General features: G+C 36.4%; 1 protein-coding gene across 1 annotated transcript in view; it reads right to left on the bottom strand.

Annotated features, from left to right (window-relative positions):
- The window catches only part of LOC107293258 (FH1/FH2 domain-containing protein 3), a gene marked incomplete at its 3' end in the record, with an annotated part of 105,905 nt that overhangs the window by 19,439 nt on the left and 76,304 nt on the right, over nucleotides 1-10,162 (bottom strand). The gene's annotated exons all lie outside the window — the stretch shown is intronic.

Below are 10,162 nucleotides of genomic sequence, written 5' to 3'. Positions count from 1 at the left end.
CCCAGATTGCGCGCCCTCTCTGAGGGGGCCAAAAATTCGCCCCCTATAGACAGCGATGGAACCAACTGACTATGCCGGGGCGCCGGCAGCCACAGCCACTCGGTCTTGGAAGGGTTGAGTCTGAGTCTGTTCCTTCCCATCCAGACCCGTACGGCCTCCAGGCAACGGGCCATCACGTCAAGGGCATCGTTGGGGTGACTCAACCTAAGAATTATAGACCTATATCTTTATTGAATACAGATTATAAGATTTTTTCAAAAGTAATGGGAAATAGATTAATGCAAATGTTGAGCCAATTGATTCATAGTGATCAATCTGGATTCATAACTGGAAGATATATGAAGTATAACGTAAGACAAATTATTAATTTAATTGAATATTTGGATAAGAATAATCAAATTCCTGCTGCTTTTATATTTTTGGATGCTGAAAAAGCATTTGATCAATTAGATTGGGGATTTTTGTTTCAAGTTATAGACAGAATGAATTTTGGGGAAAAATTTTTGTTTGCTCTTAAGGCTATTTATCAACAGCAATCTGCACAGATTATAGTTAATGGGGGGGGGGTAACAGAAGCATTTAAAATTGAAAAAGGAACCAGACAAGGATGTCCATTATCTTCATTGTTATTTGTGTTAACAATGGAGATTTTGTTAATTAAAATTCGTGAATCTTCTATAATAAAAGGAATTAAGGTTAATAAGATTGATTATAGGTTAAGAGCTTTTGCAGATGATTTGGTGTTAACATTAACTCATCCAAAAGATTCGGTAATTGATTTGGTTGAAATTATTGCACAATATGGGAAAGTTTCTGGTTTCAAGGTAAATTGTAATAAGACTAAAATATTACCGAAAAATATGTCTATGAATGATAAAGATATGTTAGTTACGCTCACAGGTTTTGAAATGGTTAAAAAGGTAAAATATTTGGGAGTTTATATTACAGCTTCTAATGCTAAATTGTATAAGAATAATTATGAATCCTTATGGGTTAAGGTGCAAAAGGATTTAAGTGATTGGAAAAAATTACAATTATCTTTGTTGGGGAGAATTTCAGCAGTAAAAATGAATGTCCTTCCAAAATTTCTTTTCTTGTTTCAAATGATTCCCATCTTAAAAAAAGATGCTAATTTGGAGGATTGGCAAAAGGGTATTAATAAGTTTATTTGGGCGGGCAAGAAGCCAAGAGTTAAGTTTAAGATCATGCAAGATATAAGGGAACGAGGAGGACTTAAAGTCCCCAACTTAAAATTGTATTATGATGCGGTGGTTTTGACATGGATTAGTGATTGGTTAAATTTAACAAATAGAAATATACTTTCTCTTGAAGGATGGGATTTGTTGTTTGGTTGGCAGGCATATTTAATTTATGATAAAAAGGTAGATAAAAATTTTAAGGTTCATATTTTAAGAAGTTCTTTATTACGAGTTTGGTAGAAATATTATTATAAATTAAATTATAAAATTCCTATCTGGCCAATCCCAGGACAGGTAATAGAGGGGATATCTAGGGGAGTTAATTTGGATAAAGGTTCTTATAGGGAATTACTTTGTCCGGTAGGACGAGATTGGCAACTTAAATCTTTAGTAGATTTGAAACAAGAAAATATCGAATATTCTTGGTTTTACTATAACCAATTGTTAATGAGGTGGCGCTTGGATCAAAAAGTTGGTATTACTTTACAGGATGTAAATTTGATGAAACAGATTAAAGATCAATCTCAAGCTCATATAAAAAGAATTTATAATGCATTGATTGAACTGGATTCAGAAACAGAATTGGTTAAAGATTGTATGATAAAATGGGCTCAAAATATACAAGAACCGATTTTATTGGAAACATGGGAGACAATTTGGATTAGAAATGTAAAATTTACCCAAGCTCAAAACTTAAGGGAAAATTTCTACAAGATGTTTTATAGGTGGCATTTGAATCCTCAAAAATTGTTCTGCATGTATCCTAATTTACAACCTAAGTGTTGGAGATGTGGAAACTTAGATGCAACCTATTTTCATATTTGGTGGACATGCAGGGAAGTAAAAGCATTTTGGATTAAGATATGGTGGAACATTCAAAATATTTTTAAGAAAAAGATAAAGTCTAAACCGCAGATTTTTTTGCTGGGTATTTTGGAAGATATGGATACAAAAGAAATGGATTTGATGTTGAACTTGATAATTGCTGCAAGACTATTAGTAGCTCAATGTTGGAAAACGGAATGTTTGCCCACTATAGAAGAATGGTCACTTAAAGTCTCAAACTTAGCAGAAATGGCCAAGATTTCCGCTTATGTGAAGGACTATTCACAAGAAAGATATATTTCGGTTTGGAGAAGATGGATAGACTATATTGAGAGTAAATATGGGACTAAAAAGTTTCATTTGGTTTTTGAGTAAATTTTAGAGTATTAATGTAGTTTATATGTTATAATAGGTTACTTATTTTTATTTATGATTATTAATATGATGTTATAATTATTGTGTTTTATACTAGTATATTTGTTTAAAAGAGAGTTAAAGGATGTCATAGATTTGTTATTCTAATAGTTGATTAATGTTAGATAGAGTATGGTTATTGTATTGTTAACCCTGTGATTGGCTCTGGGAAGTGGGGGGGGAGGGGGGAGGGGAAGGGTGGGTTTAGGGGAGGGGGGAATTATATTGTAAAACTTTTATAAAATTTTCAATAAAAAAAAAAAGAAAAACTAAATGCGTAGATATTGCTGGTACCTAGCTCAACAACATTAACTGCGAAAGAAATCTGGGAGTCCGAATGGACAATCACTTAAGTATAAGCCAGCAGTGTGCTGCAGCTGCCAGAAAAGCCAATGCAGTCCTAGGCAGCATCAACAGAGAGATAGTATCAAGATTATGTGAAGTGTTGGCACTGCATTATATTGCATTGATAAGATCACACTTGGAATACTGCATACAGTTTTGGTCAACACTATTCAAAAAGATGCTGAGATTCTAGAAACTGTGCAGAAGACACCGATGAAAATGATTAGGAAACTGGAGGATGAACATATGATGAACAGTTGCAGGTACTGGATATGTCTAATCTAACAAAAAGAAGAACTAGGCATGACATGATAACAGTATTCCAATAGTTGAGGGGCCATCACAGAGAAGAGAGGGATAACCTATTTTCCAAAGCACCTGAGGGCAAGACAAAAAGTAACAGGGTAGCTTATCAATTTATAACTAAGGAGAAATTTCCTGGCAGTGACAACAATTAACCAATGGAATGATTTGCCTCCAAAAATTGTGAATGTTCCATTACTGGAGGTTTTAAAAAGAAATTGGATGGCCATTTATCTGAAATGGTATACAGGTTTCCTGCTTGAGCAGGGGATTGAACTAGAAGATTCCAAGATCTCTTCCAATTGTTATTCTGTATTCTAAGCAGGCTTCCCTTTGCAGAGAACCCATGATTGAAACTGAGTGAAAAGATGTTAACATACAAATTTATATACAAGCTGGTTCAACAAGTACTTAGACCCAGTGAGATAGAAGTAAAGTTATAAAGAGCAGAAAGGGAGGGCAGCTAATATTTCTCATTTTCCAGCTGGAAAATTAGAATAAAATTGCAATCTATAAATTAAATTGAATTGAATTAATGTATGATGTAATTTTTTTTTGGTAATTTTGTACCTCAGATTGAATTGCCTGTTTCTCCCAGATTTCCCTATCTTCCTAGTCTTCATATCCTTCGTCCCAGCTTATAAAGATCCATTGGTGTTCATAACTATGGAATTTTCACCAAATCGAGTCACATTTGAATTAATAGTTTGATGTCTATACTGTTCCAGATAAAATAATACTCGTTCTCAGCTGTGTAGACTGGTCCTATAAAATACTCTCTTTTGATTTTCAAATTTGAAAACATTGTACCATAAACATTTATGGCAAAACATCTTCCCCCTCACATACCAAATTTTTAAAATGAAGGTAAATTTGTGAAATAAAAGTTTTGATGTAAAGTGTATGCTTGAATTTGAAATATATATCAGATTACTGTAAATGTAGCAGTGGGAGTGATGGCTCAGTGGTTAAAGATGCTGAGCTTGTCAGCTGGAGAGCTGACAGCCTGGGTTCGAGACCCAAGTACCATGTAACAGGATGAGCTCCCATTACTTGCCCCAGCTCCTGCCCACCTAGAAGTTTGAAAATATAAAAATGCAAGTAGATTAATATGTCCCACCTTGGTGGGAAGGTAACAGTGTTCTGTGCATCTTTGGCATATAGCCATGCTGGCCACCAGACCACGAAAATTGTCTTTGGACGATGTTGGCTCCCTTGGCCAAGAAACAGAGATGAGCATCATGCCCTAGAGTTGGACACGACTGACTTTACTTTACTGTATATGAGTCAGACCCTCAACCTATCTATTCATTTCATTTTATCTTTTGGGTACTGCCATTCTGTTGGGAGGGGGGAGGTTTTGCTCTTTGGGAAGGGGGGAAGCTCTGTGGGCTCTGAGATGTCGTTCCTTTGCTTTGTTCTTTTCACCTTTGATGCATCTCTCTGGGTATGAAAGGGAGGAGGAATGTGCCTGGGGCCATGTGTCTTATTTCTACTCTGCTGGGAAGAGACCGGGAAGAAAACGAAACGACTGAGAACTTCAGTTTATCACTTTGGTTTTCACAACAACTTTGCACCTGTGGATTGGCTGAAATCAAACAGGATAATTGGGCACTGGGGAGGGGTTTGAAAGGAGAGTTTTAATGTACCGTTTTGCATGAGAATTATTCAGATCTTGCCTTGCAATTCTGCTATCACTATCTCTCAATAAAAGTTCTTTTTGAAATGCCAGTTTCAGAAATTCTGCTTTCTTGGGAGTGCTAGCTGAGGCAGGACCTTAACATATGCACTTCTTCACAATAACGAGCAATGACAAAGATTAGTTGATATATCAGCAAGCATAAATGATCAAAGATTTCTAAAAAGCATGAAAGCAACATTGCCGTAATATGGGTGTTATGTAACTGAAAAGAAGTTACTAATTTTTTTAATTAAAAAGCTAAGTAGGTATTAAAAAGCCAGCACTGAAATGATATATTTCAATGAATACATTAAATAACTTCTTTTATAGCAGCTTCTTGCAGTCTTTTTTTTATTGAAAAGTTTTATAACAGTTACAATATAAACCCCAAAACCAACCCCTCCTAAACCCCCCCTCCCTCCCCCACTTCCCAGATCTGAATACATGGTTACAAATATAATAATCATAATCTAACTAACATTAACCAACTATATAAATAACCAAATCCATAATGCGCTTTAACTCCCTTTAGCATAAATATAAACAAATTAAAAGTAAACATAATAATAAAAACATAAACAAATTAATATCCTAATTATTAAACAGTACAATATCCAAATTGTTAAACAATACTAATACTAAAATAATAATAATATCATATAATTGAAACTAATAAAGATTCCACTATAATAAACTATTAATAATAATAATACTCTAAAATTTACTCATAAACTAAATGGAACTTTTTAGTCCCATATTTATTCTGAATATAATCTATCCATCTTCTCCAAACCGAAATGTATCTTTCTTGTGAATGATCCTTCAAATAAGCAGAGATCTCAGTCATTTCTGCTAAATTTGACACTTTAAGCATCCATTCTTCTATAGTAGGCAAGCAATCCTTCTTCCAATATTGCCCTACCAATAACCTTGCAGCTGTTATCAAATTCAACATCAAATTAGTTTCTTTAGTATCACAATCTGTAATAACACCCAATAAAAATAATTGTGGAGTAAACTTTATCTTTCTCTTAAAAATCTTTTGAATGTTCCACCAAATCTTAATTTAAAAAGCTTTTATATTTCTACAAGTCCACCAGATATGGAAATAAGTAGGATCCAAACTACCACATCTCCAACATTTGGGCTGTAAATTAGAATACATACAAGACAACTTTTTAGGATCCAGATGCCATCTAAAAAACATTTTGTAAAAATTTTCTCTTAAATTTTACATTCCTAACCCAAATTACCTCCCATATATCCAATGGACTCGGTTCTTGAATATTTTGGGCCCACTTTACCATACAATCTTTAACTAATTCCATTTCCGAATCCAATTCTATTAAAGCGTTATAAATTCTCTTTATATGCGCTCAATTTTGATCTTTAATCTGTTTTACCAAATTCTCCTCCATTAATGTAATACCAACCTTTTGATCTTCCACCTAACCAACAATTGAGTATATTGAAACCAAGACTGTACAATATTTTCTTGCTTTAACTCAGCTAACGATTTTAATTGCCAATCATTCCCTACCAATTTAAGTAATTCCTTATAAGAAATCCTATCCAAATTCACACCCATAGATACCCCCTCTATCGCGTGTCCAGGAATCCCCCAAATTGGTATTTTGTAATTTAACTTATGATAATATTTTTTCCAGACACGCAATAAGGCATTTCTTAAAATATGAGATTTAAAAACCTTGTCAACTTTTTTATTATAAATTAGGTATGCATGCCACCCATATAATAAGTCCCATCCCTCAAGATGAAGTATACTCTTATTTGTTAAATTAAGCCAATCACTAACCAGTGTTAAAACCACTGCATCATAGTATAATTTCAAATTAGGTGCTTTAAGTCCTCCTCTTTTCTGTGCGTCTTGTAAGATCTTAAATTTAATCCTTGGTTTTTTCCCCGCCCAGATAAATTTATTAATACCCTTCTGCCATTCATCCAAGTTGCATCTTTTTTCAAAATAGGTATCATTTGAAACAAGAAGAGAAACTTTGGTAGAACATTCATTTTAACAGCCGCAATTTTCCCCAAGAAAGATAGTTGTAATTTTTTCCAATTATTTAAGTCTTTTTATACTTTTAACCATAATATCTCATAATTATTTTTATACAATTTTACATTAGAAGCTGTAATATATACTCCCAGATATTTAACCTTTTTCACTATTTCAAAACCTGTCAATTTAACTAACATTTCCTTTTCCTTCATAGTCATATTTTTAGATAATATTTTAGTTTTATTATTATTTACCTTAAAACCAGAAACTTTCCCATACTGAATTATAACTTCCATCAAGTCTATAACCTATTGAATCGGTTGACATAATGTCACAACCAAGTCATCCGCAAAAGCTCTCAACCTATAGTCATTCTGTTTTATTTTTATTCCCTTTATTATAGTTGATTCACGAATTTTAATCAGTAAAATCTCCAATGTTAAAACAAACAACAATGGCGATAGTGGACATCCCTGTCTTGTACCTTTTTCAATTGTAAATGCCTCTGTTAATCCCCCATTAATTATGATTTGTGCCGATTGTTGTTGATATATAGCCGTAAGAGAATATAAAAATTTATCCCCAAAATTCATTTTATCAACAACTTTCAATAAAAATTGCCAATTCAACTGATCGAAAGCTTTTTCAGCATCCAAAAGTATCAATGCCGCAGGGACTTGGTTGTTCTTATCCAAATACTCAAATTAACAATTTATCTTACATTATATTTCATATATCTTCCAATTATAAATCCAGACTGATCACTATGAATCATTTGCTTCAAAACTTGCATTAATCTATTTGCCAATATTTTTGAAAAAATCTTATAATCTGTATTCAAAAGCGATATAGGTCTATAATTCTTAGGTTGGGTAAGGTCTTGGTCCTCCTTTGGAATCAGCGATATAAAAGCCCTTCTCCAAGACGGAGGCACTTCTCCAATCTGGATACTATTAAAAAGTTCCTTTAATGGTTCTATCATCTCTACAGATAATATTTTATAATAAATTGCTGATAATCCATCTATACCAGGAGCCTTACCCACTTTTAACCGTTTAATTGCCAAAATAATTTCCTCCGAAGTAATTAAACAATTCATCTCCTTTCGTTGTTCATTTGAAAGTCTAGGAAAGTGTGCTGCCTGTAGGTACTTATCTATATCTAAAGCTTGTATATTTTCACTGGCATATAATTTTGTATAAAATTCTAAAAAACTCTTTTTAATCTACTTTTGTTGATATACCGCTTTACCTTTATATTCTATTTTTTCTATAATACGTGATTTCTGTTTCTTCCGTAATTGATAAGCCAGCCACCTACCAGGCTTGTTTGCATTACAAAACGTATTATGTTTCGCATATCGCAAATTAGTTGCAATCTGATCAGCCATTGACATATGAAATTGCTCTTTCAACATATTTATAGAAACCTTTAATCTATTATCTGATGAGTTCACAATAAGAGCCTTCTCCTTCAATTTAATCTCTTCTTCCAGCTCTTTATGTTTTTGCATCTGCTTGCGCCTATATCCATTATTCATATAAATCAAAACCCCTCTCATATAAGCTTTACTAGCATCCCAAACCATTGCCATCGAAGTGCCTTTATGCATATTCAAAGCAAAAAATTCTTTCAAATATTCTCTACATTTCTGCGAAAGCACCTCATAATTAAATAAATTTTCGTTCAATCTCCAAGATCTTCTGTTCCAATCTTCCGCAAATAACTCCAACCAAACAGGGCTATGATCCGACAATATTCTAGGAAAAATCTTAACATTCTTGACCCTGGAGAGAAAATCAGTGGTAATTAAAAAAAAATCAATTCTGGAGAATGATTGATGCCTATCCGAAAAAAAGTAAAGTCTCTATCTTCCACATTCCGTTCTCGCCAAATATCTCTAAATTCCAAATCATCTTTCAAATCAAAAAAAGCTTTAGATAATTTAGATTAGGAGAATTTTTGAAAGATCCCTTCTTATCTTTACTTGAATCCAAAACACCATTCCAATCCCCCATCATAATAACAGATTTATAATCCAACTGAGTTAGTTTACAATTTATAAAACTTTTTTTGTTGTTGATTAGGGGCATACAATCCAATAATAAGAACTTTTTTGCCTTGTAGCACTAGTTCAATAATAACATATCTTCCTTGTATATCAGATTCAATTAATCTAGCCGATAAATCTCTTCTTACATAAATAACCACTCCCCCCTTTTTATCTGGGGCAGAAGCTATAAAATGAGATCCCAACTGAGAACTGATCAAGTACTTTTGATCTTTCGCAACAATATGAGTCTCCTGCAAGCAAACAATGTCATTTTTGTGTTGTTTCAAGTAGTGAAATACTTTCTTTCTTTTCTGTGGTGAATTCAGGCCATTAACATTCCATATCAAAAGCTTTGCCATTCTTAGTGGCCTGAAACCTCTGAAATACTACTTGAAGATCAGCCGTTGATCTCTCCGGTCGTGCCCCTCCCACAGGCTCTTAGAGCGACACCCAGTTCACTTCTGCGCATGTCCAAGATGGCGGACCGACTACGGAGCGCTCCGTAGCTCACGGATCCGGCAAGTGGGTAGGGGGGTGTTTTTGGGGGTGCCTCGGGGGGCCGGCGACAATGAGCGGGTGGACGAGCCCCCGCTCGGACTCATTATAGCCCATCCGGCCCGTTTTAGGCCCGCCCGGACCCGTCTCGGCTCCTCTTCAGCCTGGGCCCGTTTCCAGCTTGGGCCCAGCTTGGACGCGGCCTGTTCGACCCGGCCGCAAAGCTAGGAGGACTCGGGCGGCCTGTTTCGACCCGGCCGCAAAGCTAGGAGGACTCGGGCGGCCTGTTTCGACCCGGCCGCAAAGCTAGGAGGACTCGGGCGGCGTGGAAGGACCTGGGCGGCCGGGAAGAACTCGGGCGGTATGGAAAACCCTGGCCGGGACGATCTCGGGCGGTTTGGAATTGACTTGGGCGGCCGGGAGGAACTCTGGCCGGGAAGATCTCGGGCGGCCTGGTGGTGGAGGCCTGGTCCTGACTTTGTTATTCGGCTCCCAGGCCGGGCGCGGGCCTGCTCCGGTGGTCGGGCGGCCTGGCGTTCGGCCCATTTTCGGCCCGTTTTTGGGGCTTGGAAGGACCCGGGCGGCCTGGAAGAACTTTGGCGGCCCGGCGGTGGAGGCTTGACTTCGTCCTCATTACTTGGCTCCTTGGCCCTGGCGCCGGCCTGCCCCAGTTGGTCGGGCGGCCTAGCGTTGGTTGGGCGGCCTGGTGTTGGCCCTGTTTCAATCGAGCGACGGAGGCTCCAGCTCCGGCCCTGCCCTCCTCCGGCCCTGGCTTTTCAACGGAGGGCCTGGTACGGCCCAGAGGACCTAGATGGCGATCTGTCTTC

Source organism: Protobothrops mucrosquamatus, unplaced genomic scaffold, assembly GCF_001527695.2.
Source record: "Protobothrops mucrosquamatus isolate PMUCROS unplaced genomic scaffold, P.Mucros_1.0 scaffold1553, whole genome shotgun sequence".
Classification (NCBI taxonomy): domain Eukaryota; kingdom Metazoa; phylum Chordata; class Lepidosauria; order Squamata; family Viperidae; genus Protobothrops; species Protobothrops mucrosquamatus.
Note: the sequence above shows the minus strand (reverse complement) of the source record. Positions and strands in the feature narration are given on the sequence as shown.